At 32.9% G+C, this 16,582-nt stretch overlaps 1 non-coding gene across 1 annotated transcript; it reads left to right on the top strand.

Annotated features, from left to right (window-relative positions):
- Positions 1 to 16,177: 16,177 nt before the first annotated feature.
- Positions 16,178 to 16,377, top strand: LOC133336843 (U2 spliceosomal RNA). The gene has a single exon (XR_009754561.1). It is a non-coding gene; the product is annotated as a U2 spliceosomal RNA (small nuclear RNA).
- Positions 16,378 to 16,582: the final 205 nt, after the last annotated feature.

Raw genomic sequence — 16,582 nt, 5'->3', positions numbered from 1 at the left:
AAACTTATTTTAACAAAATTAGGCTATGTTTATAAAAAAATAGTTTTATGAAAATTGGCAATTTTTTTCGAGAAAATTACGATTTTTTATTAAAACACATCTGATATAAACACAGTTTTACCTAGAGACTGCCATAACTACATTTCCTTATTAAAAAAAACCTAATCATATTTATCTGAACTTTTCTATCCTGCATTTAATGGAAAAATATACGAAAACCCTCAGCATTTTATAAAAACAAAACAAATCTTATAAGAAAACTTTACCATTAAAGCCTCTATAAAGGAAAACAAAACTCCCAATCAGGTCATAAAGATTGTAATCATAGAAATGATAATGCCTCTTATTTTATTTCCAAAAAAAAGACAACAATTTTAAAAACACCAATTTAAACATTTTTATATAAGAAAAAGAATAATCATATATACATGCATTCATATTACTACTACTTTTATACAGAAAACAAAATGAATTTTAATCGGATGATGATATAGTATTTAAAAGGAAAGAAAGACAAACAAAAGCATAGTTTTCTAGTAATTTTTTATAAAGCGAGGTACCACAAAAGCAAGCATACTTGTATGATGACGGAAGGCAAATGGAAGTGATCGTGTCGGATGGCTACGCAGGTGTCATAGGCAAGTTGTCAAAATAGACGGAAATTCATCTGTTGAAACGATAGTCAATTCAAAAAGAAGAATCATAGAAAGAAGTAATCTCACTAGACTTATTCAAAGGAGTTGGCAATGTAAACGAAATATTTTAAATGTTGATATAAATATCAGCATCTAAATCATGGTTCATTTTGACAGATCATATCATTTTAAATAACACCAATGTAAACGTTGCCTCAGTTTAGTTCTCTTTCTGTGCCTGCCTCAGGACATTTGCATCACCTTTGACCTTCCACCATAAAATGTAGGCATTTTTTATACATTACTATGTAGAGATAATTAAAAGTCTATAGTTTAAAAATCAGAAAAAATCAACAACACTATTGTAGTATTAAATCTAAAGAATAGAGAAATGAGAAATTTATTTTTTCACATGGCATAGAAATTATAAACAAAAACATAGTAGAATTTAGTAAACAATAAATGGGCTAGATAAGAATTAAAAATCCTGCAAAACTTTTGTAAATGGCAATTTTTAGTTTGTCTTTTCATATTATTTACAACAACACAAGGCTTTAAGAATATTAAAATAAATAAGAGAAACAATATTTAGGTTTTTTACGAAATGAACGGCAATGTCATGATGATAGTTTATATTTGAGTATAAGTTACAGTTAGAACACTCATTACAAAGGACCATTTTCCGCGAAATCACATGTTTCACATAAATGAGTTATGCTGGTGAGTGTAAACATAGCATAGGGTTGTGAGCTGAGTTAAGTATAGCATGATTTCAAGTTGTTTTTTTTTTCTCTAGAGACACTTTATAATTTTAAGGCTTCAACTGACTAAGAATGACAAGAACCCACAATTATATCCCAACAACAACACTTATTTTTTAAGCACGTATCTATGTCTCAAGACAAAAAAATATATATTTTTTTATAATCTTTTTCTTTATTTTATCTTTTTTACTCCCACTTAGGTTTTAGGTCTTAATTAATAAAATTAATTTTTGGTGCTTAATTTAATGACATATATAAAAAACAATGTATTCAAAACTATAATCAAAACAAACAACACATATACACAGTAAATTATATATGTATAATCCTTCTCTTTAATAACAAAAAATTATATACTCAATTTTATAAAAACAACTTTTTATTATTATTAAATACTCCTATACTCAAAGAAAACAACAAACACATACACGAGCTTTGAAAGAGAAGCAAATAAATAATTCACAACAACAAAAAACATAACTCTCTCTCAGAGTTGTATTTTAACTAATTGACAATTATTAACAGGGTGACACATAACAAAACGTCCCTTTAAATAAAATCACAAGCTTCTCTTTTCAAGGACTTGAAAAAGTATGTTATATTTTAAACAACTATATACTTGTCACAATTATTAATTTTAAACTATATAATCCAACAACTCTAAATGAGCACAACTTTATAAAAAACAAAATAATTATTATAAAAAAGCTTTTAAAAACACACACACATAAGCCAAATATGAAAATGTAAAACAAAACTATAAGCAAATTATTATTTTTTTATGGATTGGTGGAAGATCCACGAAGACCTTCCCTAACCCCTTTGAAAAAAACAACACTTCAACCACATAATCTTTTTCTTCTTGCATTAAAGTTAAACTTTATTTGAAACAACCAAACAAAAAACACATGTTTTGTTCAACAATATAATTGTTATTAAAAAGAAAAAACAAAAACAGAAAATCAAAACAAACCCCAAACAAATAATTAAAATAAATGTTAAAAGCAATTTGTTTTTAATTTAAGTAACATATCTTAAAATTAGTTTTAGCAAACATTTCAAGGTCATGTTTATATCGTACAAACAAATGAACATACTATGTTGTAAGATATAAACGTGGCCTTGTTGAGTTGCAGAGAGAAAGAGAGAAACCTTCTCTCTCTCTCTTTTTCTGCATTTCTCTTTCTTCTTTTTAGTTTACTAGTTTTTTTAGTTTCTTTGTAATATATAATTTCTATTTTTTTATCTATGTAATTTGTTAATTAAGTATATATACATATTAATCTAATTTTTTATTTGCAAAATGTGTATTAAAAATACATAAAAACGCAATTCAATTATTTTTTATAAACAAAGAACGAAGCAAATTATAATATTCAGCCGAAATAAAAATCTATTCTAATTAAATTGCAGTTAATTATTATTATGTCTTAAATAAGCAGACGAAACCAATATTATTGTGTGACACAATTTTAAAATGAAATCTTAAAAAAAATAATAAAAAACTAAAAAAAAATATTTAAATGTTGTTTTATTGGAGTTAGTTGCGAAGTAGTAATATTTTGGAATATGGAGAAATATAATACATCTGTTTACATTTACATACAATTTTGTAATTTACCATAAAATACATTTTATGTATATCCAGCATCACTTTAGATTGGATATAAGTTTGACAACGCACATCTATGCTCCTCAATTTCATGGAAACCCAATTGTGGTATTGTTTAGTATATTTAAATGTTGGGCGCCACGTTGTATTTGTTGATAATGAATCTCATTAGGTCAAAATATAGGTTGGTCAGCCACCACATTTTTAGCTGTCGCTTCCCTCGGAGACTCATGATCCATTGTGCTCAGGTCGAGTATGTGAAAAAAGAGTTAAACCACCAGAGTTCTGGAGAAGAAGTTGGAGTATAAGTATCGCATCTTCCAAACAAATAATGTATCTACTTCATTGAGGCAAGATTTGAAGGTTATTATATATATATATATAATGGTCCTCTCAACTACATTCGTGCGAAAACAATTTAATCCATTTTGATAGGCCTGTTGATGTAGATGCTCCCTTTTGTACCTTTGGACTTCTCTCTCCAGATTATGAAGATCCTTCCTGACATGCCTATCCATTAAGTAACGATTCGGATGGTTACACCCAAACATCTACAACATCTTGTTGTGTTGACGCACAGGAAAGATCTTCGTCTCCTCATGTAAATGGTCTATTAGAGTCATGAGGAGACACCCTGTTACAGTCCTCAGGCGGCATTTTAGCAGGATTGAAGACTTTTCCACTGCGTTGCACTGACGTTAGCGGACCACACTGGCGACGCATAGTTTACCACAGAACGGTCTATTGGTGTGTATGTAGTTAACAAGGTTTCTTTGTCAACTCCCCAAGTGCTGCCGGTTAGCGACTTGAAAACCTTGTTTTTGCTCCTGATCTTATCGCAAATAGCTGTGGCATGCGCGGACGACTTATACAGGCTATCGAATGTGACACCAAGAACCTGGGGGTAATTTGGGATCGGAATTTTGAACATGTACATGTTTAGCTGAAGTGATTTTCATAGTTGTTTCGACCGTTGTTCTTCAAGAAAGTGTTATGAAGTCCAAACTCTCACATTCCCCCCTCCGAAGAGTGGTAGAATCCATACCGCAGTTACAATTCTGTAATAGGAAGTAGAATATCATGAATTGTATAGTTGTCATTTGTCTCTAATTTGATTATTGATAAATAAAAATAAAAGACTTGAAGTGTCTGTCATTTGATATTCGGGGTTACTGGTGTATTAGAAAGTTTTCAATATACATAAGTTTATGGCTTCCATACAAACAATGCTTAATTTTCTCTACATTTAAACTGAGTGTCTGTAACTAGTAGACAATTTCCATGACTTTCAGCAAGAGACACCTTCTTCGACTCAAGCAACTGTATTGGCCTTTCGGCTGGTTGCTCCTCATCTGAGGACCTCATCCCCTCCACAGCCACAGGTTGTGAGTGATGTTTAGTACCCACGATTGGCGTAGCCTTTAAAGACGACCCTTCGCTAGAACACCATGCTACATATTTGTAACTTTAGCGGATTTTTGGAGGTTCTGGTTTAATTGGGAAACAGTTGATGAATTGTTTTCCGGAAGGAATTTGTGTTCTGACCGAGAAAACTTTTTAAGAATTCTTCTTTCAGATGATCTAGACACACTGATAGGATTAGCACTGATAGGTTCCTAGTACTAATTGGTTCAAGTTTTCTGATCGGTCAACCGATCAGAAAGTCTCTGAGGCTACGTAGTGAAATCATCGGCGGAGCAAACAGTGAGTGTAGTAATTGGCAAACAAAGGGATTTTAACATAGATCCGTTGTGGGCCTGCTACTACTTTTGTGAATAGCGGTTTCAACCGAGTTGAAATAAAGATCCGTGAAAGATCGACCCCATAATTTTAAATATTGGTAAGAACAATTTCCACATATTGAAAACTAACCAGTGAGTGGAGCAGTATAGTCGGACGGGATCGACCATATGATACCCTACACAACCGAATATGAAACCTACACAAATGAACCGTCGTGGTCCTTTATTTAAAGAAGAGTTATTTTAACGGAGCCGAAATAAAGAACCGCCGCGGGCCTTTATATAAAAGTGTTTTAACCGTGAAAAGCCGTCGAGGCCTATATCTAAAACCGTGTGTGTGACCGCGAAGTAAAGGATCCGTAGAGGGCGGAAGTCTGATCCGGATCTTCTCAAGAAGCAGTCTCATCATCCTACGTCTCCGGTTCTTTGGATCACGTCAATATAAATTTTCGAGCATGTCCCAGTAACCGGAGGAAACTTGTCGTTACAGATTTGAAAGTTCGAGCTTTGTCTAATCCACCATTTGTCACAAGCGCTTTAAGTCTACCGTATTATTTTATTAACATCTTCGCTCACAACTCAGAACGGAATTGTGAATAATAAAAACAAATGATTTCAATTCATCCTCAACCTGGCAAAATATTATCCAATTTCTAATTCTATATATATTATTTTAAGACAATGACATGTTTTGTCTTTCACATCAAATCGCCCTTGGTATTTATATACGAACAACATTCAAAGGTAACAAAAATTTCTAATAGAAACAACGAAACCAACAACAAAATTGGGCAATCCGAGAAGCAATTAAGAACATTGACCGTCATTAAATCACACCAACTGCTCATCAACACTTGACTGTTTGTTATAAATGTGTATACATACTCTTATATAGAGATATGGCATCATCTTAGATCTGACATCCGAACAGTTTTAATAACTTAATCATAATTAAGCTCAAAGATAGTGTCGAAGAAATCAACAACAAAATCTGATTAATTTATAATGGTTGACAAGGTTGTTTAACTTACAAGCGAATGCCGATGATGATTCAGAGGAGATAAATGTGAATCATACTTCTGTGATGTGATTGAGTGATTTATTAATAACACTTGAACACACACTAGAAACAAAAATATTGATCAATTTTTTGAGGGCTATAAATTGAAATATATTTAGAAAATAACAAAGGATGGTGCTGTGTACTTCAACATTCACAAGAGCATACATGACAGACCCTTTAAAATTGTAAGCCAACTCATTTAGTAATTTTCAATTTATGGGTCATATATGCCAATTTCAATTGGGCCTAATATTTACAACAATTGTCACGACAGGCAAATTGGAAATGTGGTCCTCTACGGGCTCTTTTTTCTCACATTGTGAATTAGTTTCTATATCTGTTCATAGCTTGTCTAATTTAATAATTAATGTCTGAAGATGCTAACACGATAATACCAAACTGTTTTGAAGGTCAAGTTTAAGGTTTCTTCTTTTTTTCAATGCAAGATTATATAGCACAATAAATTGAAGATGATGGTCAGACCTATCTCAACAATAATCATCTACTTTCTGCTGAAAATAACCTCAATTATTTATTTCTAGACAAATTACTATTTTTGTTCGGTGTAATTTACACTCATCGTGTAATAAATCATTTTTACACTTTGTAGAGCATTACAACGCACACAGTGTTTCGAGACGCAGTATTTTTTAATCTGAATTGAAACAAAGGTGGAAAATAATATATTTCGGAAACAGGCACAGGCGTTTGAACATTTTACAGGTTTAACTCTATGAGGATTTATTTGACATATATACAATGGAATTGGAAATTTAAACCCACTGGGTTAAAGAAATTCGGTACAATGTAAATGTTCAATTATGGTGTTTAGGTACAGGGTTTTTATACCCTTCACCACACTGTGGTACAGGTTATTATGTCTTTGTGCATATGTTTGTAACAGGCAAAAGGAAACGAGATAGACACATGGTTCCTTTTAAGAATATGCATAAAATCACTTTCTGAGTCGATTTATGCATGTCCGTCCGTCTGTACATGTTAAATTGTAAACAAAGTACAGGTCGCATTTATGATCCGATTTAGATGAAATTTGGCAGAAGTCACTTATTTGGCCCAAGAACGAACCCTATTGAAATTGGGGAAAATCTGTTCAGATTTAGATATAGCTCCCATATATTTTCGTCCGATTTAACGTAAAAGAGGCACAAAAGTCCCTCTATATCTTTCGGCACAGAGTACTGAATTAGGTCCAGAATGATGTGTGCCGTGTTTCGAGAAAATCGGTTCAGATTTAGATATAGCTCCCATATACAGTTTCGTCCGATTAAAGGTAAATTGGACACCAAAGTCCCTATATATCTTTCGATTTGCACGAAATTTGGCACAGCGTATTGAACTAGGTCTAGAATGATGTGTGTTAAGTTTCCTGAAAATCGGTTCAGATTTAGATATAGCTCCCATATATATTTAGGTCCGATTTAATATAAATGGTGCACCAAAGTCCCTATATATCTTTTGATTTGCACGAAATTTGGCATAGCGTACTGAATTAGGTCTAGAATGATATATGCTAAGTTTCGTGAAAATCGGTCCAGATTTAGATATAGCTCCCCTATATATTTTCGTCCGATTTAAGGTAAATGGGGCACCAAAGTCCCTATATATCTTTCGATTTGCACGAAATTTGGCATAGCGTACTGAATTAGGTCTAGAATGATATATGCTAAGTTTCCAGCAAATCGGTCCAGATTTATATATAGCTCCCATATATGTTTTCGTCCTATTAAATGTGAATGGTGCACCAAAGTCCCTATATATCTTTCGATTTGCACGAAATTTGGCACAGCGTAATTGATTAGGTCTAGAATGATGTGTGTTAAGTTTTCGGTTCAGATTTCGATATAGCTTCTATATCTGAAAAATAAAAAAATTTTGTATCGGTTGCAGAATAACATGTTTATGGATCCAATTTCATTTTACATTTACCTTTAAAAATGCGACGTCTGTTAGGATTCATCTGTTGAATATGCCCAAAACGGTCTAGGGAATCATATACTCGACCCCGTCCGACTTTACTACTTTCCGTGCTGGTTAGTATTCAAATTAATATTATTTTTTAATAAATAATACAATTTCTTCATAAAAAGATGAAGGTACGGCGTCGATGATGAAAAACAAGCTAAAACTTCGTTAAGTTCTGCTGAACTTTTTACACTCTCCACAATGAGATGGATATTCAAAATGCCCAATCACTATGTCATGGTAAACTATTGTCAGAGGAAATGATATACACGTCATTGTGGTTAAGATAATCAAAATACGTATAAGAAGACTGGACTTTATTCCAAGGCTATACCCAAAGATTGACCCATAATTTTAAATTTTTGTAAGAACATTTCCCACATATTGAAAACTAACAAGTGAGTGGATCAGGGGCCGACCATATGATACTCTTTCTTAACTTATCTTTCTGCGCATCTATATTCCGAGCCTTGGCAATATTTCGCGATATTTGCACCCTGGCATTTTTTCGAATTTAGTTTTATTATTTTTACAGAACGGTATTGGTTTATTTGACCCGCGGAATATTAACCGATCAGTATCAAAACAGCCCTTCTTTTTGATATTCGGCTTATAATTGTGGCGTAAAGAGCGAAATACCTACTGATCATCATCTAAAATTATTTGTGTTGTCATCAGTGCTACATTTCCGGCCTCTAGTGTGGTAATGGTAATACTGAACAATATCGGAATATGTAAAGACCTGCAAATATTTACGTATAACTCCCAAATCCGAGTACATACAGTAATATATTTGTATCAATTTAAAGGTCCAGCATTCGTCTTTGATATACATACAACTTCTCCAGTATATGTCCTTCGGAAGCAAATATATACGCCATAAAATAAAAATTTTGTATTTTTTCAGACACAAATTTGTGTCCATTTGACCTGCTAAATATTCACCGATTCTTATGTAAGCAGCCATTCTTATTGCTTGGTTAGACTATTTTCTCTGTGTAAAATTTTGTTATGTTCGGGCAATAACTGTGGCCCCTGGAGGTACTAGAAAAAAAAAGAGTAATATAAAGTTTTTGGTCCATTTTATCCTCTAAATCATTGCCAAAAATAGGGGTCTTCTTTGGCCAGAACCCGTCTTACAGGCAACATTTCGTAACGATCGGTTCATAACTGTAGCCTGTATTGTATTTATAAATTTTAATGGTCAGACGGGCAGCTAGTCGAGATATGACGATTGGTATACAAAAAGGTGGGTCTAGATCCAATATTTTGTAGAACATAAAAGTATCAAATTACAATTGTCGATTAAAAAACATTATATTATCCACCATGAAAAACAAAAAAATAAATTAAAATTTCGATGCTACTGTTATTTATATCATTTACACTGTGCGACAAATAGAAAACCGGTTCTTTTTTAATCGAATTTTATTTTTGGCTATAGTAAATAATTTGTACGAATACGACAGTTCTACATAATACATAATAAGGAATACTGAATTTATTGAAATATGTACATATATATGGGCAATATTGCCAATTTTTTAACATAGCTGAAGCGGAGGTTCACCCCATCATAACTCGGGAACTACTTAAGTATATGAAACAAAGTGAATAGTTTTGGGTTAATTGATCTGTCGTTGCAAACTGTTCATGATATTGACCACCAAACTTTATTTAGGTGGAAGCTGTGTCTACTTTAATGTACAAAAATGTGTAAAAACAGGTTGAGGTGAACCAGTTTTTTTATGTTCTCTATCGATTTGTGACTAAGCCACTAATTGCACGGTCTTCGTGTCAAAAGAAAACTAGAAGCCAACAAAATGGGGACTACGCCCCTTATGTATCATTTTTAAAAATTTTAACTGCATCTACCTTTAAATGATGCTGACATTTTGAAGCTCGATTTTGAGTGTTTTTTTTAATTTTACTTCTAGCTTTAATACGCAAACAGGAATTTATAAAAATCGATTACAAGATTATTGTAGTCGCGATTCTGCGTAATTTGATATGTATTTTGTGTATGTAGTATGCACAGCTTCAGAGTAATACTCATCCGAAGGTGCGAATTTTGTGCAATCAAATGTCTAAAAAACCTATTTTTCGGGCCAAATTTTTAGATCTGTCAACTGAATGATATGGGTACCCGCGATCAATACGTTTTTTTATGTTTAGGATGATATAAAATCTTTTTCGTGAAAATCCATCTACTAGAACGGCGGGAACTGGCCTTCCAAAAACACGAAATTTGGCAAAAAATGTTTTTGAAAATATCGCGGATTTCTTTGCGTTTTCTGTGTATCATTTCCGCTTCAATAAATGACCTCATACGGATTTTGATCTTTTTCGAAAAGAGAACTTTAAAAACTTCAGCCGAAAGAGAGATGTACGCCATTTATCTCAAAAATAGATTGTGCTGGCACATCCATGGTTCTTAATGGACCACATTGAAATCGGTATAGATCGATGTATATTTTTAGGATGCACACCGAAATCGGATGCGCGTTAATGGCATATGGAGTTTTCGGAAATTATTCACGTTTTACGATTTTTTGGGTACTTCAATGTAACGTGTGGCACATCTTAGCCGTCAAATGAAATTTCGCAAAATATACATGGATTGGAAGATAAACTTCAGTACTTCTTGGAAACCGCATGCGCATCAAATGATTTTGAGAATTACGCGATTTACACGCAATTTAAAATGTATATTTCATAATATTATTTTATTTTAAGATTTATTCCTATTTATAGAATTCTAAGATTTATGGGAAGGCTCTTGATATAATCCGCAAAGGCGTATACTTATACACAAAAAGTGATTATTATTATATATGTAAATTTTTCGGCGAAATTCGGGTAAAATAGCAGAATAACCCCAACATTTTTTTCTGAAATTTCATGTATACAATTGAAAAAAATAAATACGATGACATTATTCTTTCGAACCAAAAACAAATATTTTTCCTCAATATCTTGTTTTGTTGTCGCTGTGATTTAAAAACCGCTACACGGACTTGTGTGATTTTGATATCATTTGATTCATCATGGTGTTTAGATTATGTAGATATTTTTAAATTGATTTGTAGATGTGTGTATGTCATTAATATAATGAAAATATTGATGTAATCTGCTATATTTTTATTATTTTTCTCATATTTCGCGAAGATGTGCAACTTTATCGTGATTATTATAATATATTCATATTCTTATTTTACGGAGGAAGATATATATCAGCGTTTTTGGTCAATATAATAAACGGCGTAATTTTAAGATTTTTTTCTTATACCCAAAATTAAAACCTCGATAACTTTTGCGCGCATCAACCAAAAATTTGATCGCGAACGGTTTCGGAGTCAGAACATTTTTCTCTATATGTGTACCAAAAATCATTGATGTGCCACAAAAACAAAAAAGCTGATTTTTTGAAAATGGAATATTAAAAAATTGGCAATATTGCCCATATAGGGTTTTAGTAAAAAGAAACTGATAAAATTGAGAATAGACCAATAAAACGTTAACATATCGATTTCTCGTCTTTGGGAACCCCACCTAAAATTGTATGAATATCGTTTTTGTAGAATGTTGCGAGGATGAATACTCGCATCTTGTGATTTTTGGACTCCGGTTCAATAAATGAAAGACGAGTTAGAAGGACAAAATGTTATACAAAAAATTCGATTTTACCGAAGACATATAATATGAAGCTATCTCTTCAAGTATAATAGGGTCGCCAGAAAAAAATTGATCACGCCATATCACCGAACTTTAACGTATGGCGATTTTTTCCTTCTAGGGTTTTCATATATTCACCAAAGTCAAGCAGGTATGTTCTCTTTTATGAAACCGAAATGCCAAATTGAAGCCATTTGGGTGCGAACCTTCAAAATACTTTAAATTGTGAGAGGCCGTTACAGCCCTATTTGAAACGTAGACCTGTATTAATAAATATTCTTAATTAATACTTTATTCCAATTAGAATCCAAAATTCCAAATTACATTTTCCTTTCTGCTGGAAAACACATTTCAAAGCATTCAGGAACTTTATGTGGAGATATATAAATACATGAGCCGAAATGTCAAATTGCTTCCCATTCCGCTCAAATGAGACGGGCCCTACTTCAATACATTTACCTATACTGAACATTGTCAGTCAGGCTGTATTATGTTATCTGCGGATCTTTATATGGTGGCAATATCAAAACATTGTACCTATTGGAACCTTTTCTATGAAGAAGTATTTTGCCATCCAAGAGCACGTAATACAGATACCAAACAAGAAGACAGACATGCCAAATCAACATAAAATATTACTCAAATCGAGAATTTGGTAACTTTATGAGGTCTCCATATAGGCAATATCATTTGCTTTTCAAACAGTCGTTTTACATCCTGACAAAAGTTCTCCTTCACAAACATAAGTGTTGTTTAGACAGAAATAGAACTTTTTAATTTTATACCGTGCCTCCTTCTTCCTCAATTGCGGGTTATTTAGTATGCAGTGATCGCTGTTAAAGTTGATTATTTAGATGCTACATCCAAAGATTGGTCAATATTTATAATATTTGTATGGATGATTTGCCACCGAAAAAGGTCCCAAAATATCAAATTATAGCCAACTCCTTTGAAAAACGCATCCGAAATACCGAATAATAAGCTGGGATAATATTAATCATTTTGATAGGGAACTTTTCTGTCCTAGTGAATCCAAAACAACAGCGAACTCGATTGAAAAACATTGTCCGATAATACCGAAATTTAGGAGGCAACGAGGCCAATTTTGTTAATTTTTATTAAATATTGATGCTTTTTTGTCTGTCCATGTTAAAATGTAAACATTGTACAGTTAGCATTTATGATCCTAATACATTTGGCACAGCTCATTTATTTGACCCCAGGACGAACCCTATTGAAATTGGGAAAATTTGGTTCAGATTTAGCTATAGCTCTCATATATATTTTTTCCGATTTAATGTAAATGGTACACCAAAATCTCTATATATTTTTCGATTTACACAAAATTAAGTATAGAATAGTCTATGTAAAGTTTCGGGAAAATCAGTTCAGATTTAGATTCGGCTGCTATATATATTTTTGTCCGATTTTATGTTAATGGAGCACTAAAGACAATATATTTTTTCGATTCACAAAATTAGGCATAGCCTATTGAATTGAGTCTGAAATAATGAGCGCTAAGATTCGTGCAAATCGGTTCAGATTTAGATATATATTTAGATACGGCTCTTTTATTTTATCAATTTTTTGGTAAATTTTGCACCAAACTACTGATATTTATCCGATTGACACGAAATTTGGTACAACGTATTTAGTCTACAATGACGTTATTGCGTTTTGTTGAAATTGGTGCAGATGCAGACATAGCATCCATGTATCGAGTTTTCTTTAAATTGATTTACATAAATTTGTGCCACGTTACGCAATCGACTCTAAATATGCCCGAATGAAATTAAATTTAGAATAGATTGCAGAAAGGCATGAGTATGGATTGATGGTAGTCGGTTCACTTATCACATATTTAAGTTCTTTCAATTTCATGTCGATGGTTCTTCGAAAAGGGACGTCTGTTCGGATCCATATCTAGAATATTCTCAATATTTTACGCTATTCATTTTTTTATCTATACTTTTTTATCAACAGTGCACGGATTTGTTATAAACAAAATCAGTAAGGAAAGTAGTAAAGTCGGACTGGGCCGACTTTATGATACCCTTCACCACTTTGGGCATATTGTACATATGTACCCTAACAATTGCATGTCGATGTTCCCTCGAAGGAACATAATCATGCCTTTCTGCAACCTATGCTAAATTTAATTACATTAGGTCAGATTTAGAGTCGTCTGCGTACCATGGGCAAATTTATGGAAAACGATGTATAGCAAAATGGATACACAATTTCAACAAAACACAATAAAGTCATGCAAGTCTCAAATTGATATGTTGTGCAAAATTTCGTGTTAATCGGACAAACATTAGAAGTTTGGTGTACCATTTACATAAAATAGGTCGAAAATATATGTATATATGTGAGCTATATATAAATCTGAACGGATTTTCAGGAATCATCGTTCTAGACATAATTCAGTATGCTATGCAAAATTTCGTGCAAATCGAAAGTTATATAAGGACTTTGTAACACCATTTATATAAAATCGGACGAAAAATATATCGGAGCTATATCTGAGTCTGAAGCGATTTTTACGAAACTTAACACACATCACTCTAGACTTAATTCAGTACGATATGCAAAATTTCGTGTGAATCGGTGGATATATACGGACTCTGGTGCACTATTTACCTAAAATCGGACGAAAATATATGGGAACTATATGTAAATCTGAACCGATTTTCACGAAATTTAACACACATCGTTCTAGACTTAATTCAGTAGGCTATGCCGAATTTCGTGGAAATCGAAGGATATATAGGGACTTTGGTGCACCATTTACCTAAAATCGGACGAATATATATGGGAACTATATCTAAATCTGAGCCGATTTTTTAGGAAACTTAACACACATCGTTCGAGACTTAATTTAGTACGCTATGCCAAATTTCGTGCAAATCGATGGATATACAGGGACTTTGGTGCACTATTTACCTAAAATCGGAGGAATATATATATGGGAGCTATATCTAAATCTGAACCAATTTTCACGAAATTTAACCCACAACGTTTTACACCTAATTTAGTTCGCTATGCCAAATTTCGTGCAAATCCATGGATATAAAGGGACTTTGGTGCACTATTCTATACTATATCTAAATTTGAACCGATTTTTCCCAATTTCAATAGGGTTCGTCCTTGGGCTAAATTTCTGTGCAAATTCATCCAATTAGAATCAAAAATGCGACCTGTACTTTGTTCACAATTTAACATCTACAGTCGGATGGACATGCATAAATTGACTCAGAAAGTGATTCTATTCATATTCTCAAAAGGAACCATGGGTCTATCTCGTTTTCTTTTGCCTGTTACAAACATATGCACAAAGACATAACACTGTAATACCTGTACCACTACACTGTATATAAATAAAAAAATAATATATAATAAAATAAATAAAATACAAAAAATATAAAAATATATAATAAAATAAATAAAATATATATAGGGTCTCCGATGGTTATTTCGAAATGTTGCAAATGGAATGACAAATTTAATATACCCACTACCTCTTCTAAATTCTGAATACAGAAATTTGTAACCAAACTCTGTGCCACTGTGCCCAACAACCATGTAAATATGCTGGTCATCTGTTGCTTCAATCCACCACATTTCGAAAACTTAATCACCCTCATCACTAGGTGTCCAATATCAAAAGGAAGGGGGCATAAATTTCATCAACAACCCAAAATAAAATCATTTAAATTTTGGACATAAAAAAGCCTTTGGTGAACAATTAAGGTTATGTTAACGAGTTTTTAAGGGCTCTCGTATGGATGCGTACTCAGCAGGTGATATGTGATGTTGACTCTCTATCACACACACACATTTGCATTAATTGTTATGGAATGAGAATGTTATCTGAATAAATCTAAATGATGGCTATTGATTTTATCGATTTAGTTAATCGATAAACAGAAAAAGGGTAAAATATTATACCAGGAAGTAATTATTATTTGAAATAATAAGAGGAATAAAATGTGAGAAAATATCGCAGGAAAATATATGTGGTTATTTCGATGCAGTTATTAAAATTAATACGATATATTTGTACATTATGATTTTGATTAAGTTGTCGGCAAGGTCGTATTGTGTAAGAATGGTTATGGTCGGAGCTACATGTGGTAGCATTTTTTTCTAGACATCAAGAAAAGCATTGACGTAAAAATCTCCACCAACGGGTAAGAGACGCTTCCACAGAAAGTCGATGGTGGAACGATCAAAATATATTTATTGCGAAGCTGCTAACACTGTGTAAGAAGATTTTGGGGCAGGAACATTTTTTGGGAAAGAAAGCGCTTGGCGAGTATATTATTTCAGACGAATGCGACACAAATGCGCCTAGAACCATCGAAATGATATCTATGTGGACGACTGCATTAACAGAAAGTGAAGATGTATTCCAAAAAAGTGGATCAACAAATTTATCAGGTGACTTAATATGTCTATTTGGAACGTTTGCCAATGTGTACCAATATTAGGGGTAGGTACCACTCAAAATAAGGGGTAGGTACCACTATTGGCTACCTGATTGCGAACAGCAACAATCATCCCTTTAATTCCTTTAAAAATGTGTATGCAACACACATTACTATAACCATTTCTATTTTATTGCATTCCCTTATCTTATAATTCTCATTTACTTGATATCCATTGCAAGGTATAATGTCCATATTAACCAGTGTCTGGTTATCGCTTCTCGGCCTTATGGCTAAGATCAAAGTGTAGTATCTGTTCTTATCAGCTTAACATCTGATAGATCCTCCATCGGAGGACAACAAATGTTAAACTGATTTTTGGAAATTGACGGAAGTTCTTAAGGGGCTTGCTCCACTTCTGTCGCGGGTTGGCCCGGTATTGCAGTACCGCCGGGATTTTCGACCTATCATAAACTAATAAATTTTAATTGTTTTTAAAGACAAGTAAATAATAGATTTGTGTTGCGTCAAATGTTAGGACAAGGTTGTGTTAACAGGCAACAGAGGAAGGAAGATGGAAATTCTTTAGAGGACTAGTCAACCTAGGGTGCTCCAAAAGACATTAACCATCAACAAGAAAATTAAAATAAATGTAGAACAATTGAGAATTTAATTACT

The sequence above is a fragment of the Musca vetustissima genome, unplaced genomic scaffold (assembly GCF_032173495.1).
Source record: "Musca vetustissima isolate MV318-11 ecotype Yass unplaced genomic scaffold, APGP_CSIRO_Mvet_v1 utg6369, whole genome shotgun sequence".
Lineage (NCBI taxonomy): Eukaryota > Metazoa > Arthropoda > Insecta > Diptera > Muscidae > Musca > Musca vetustissima.
Note: the sequence above shows the minus strand (reverse complement) of the source record. Positions and strands in the feature narration are given on the sequence as shown.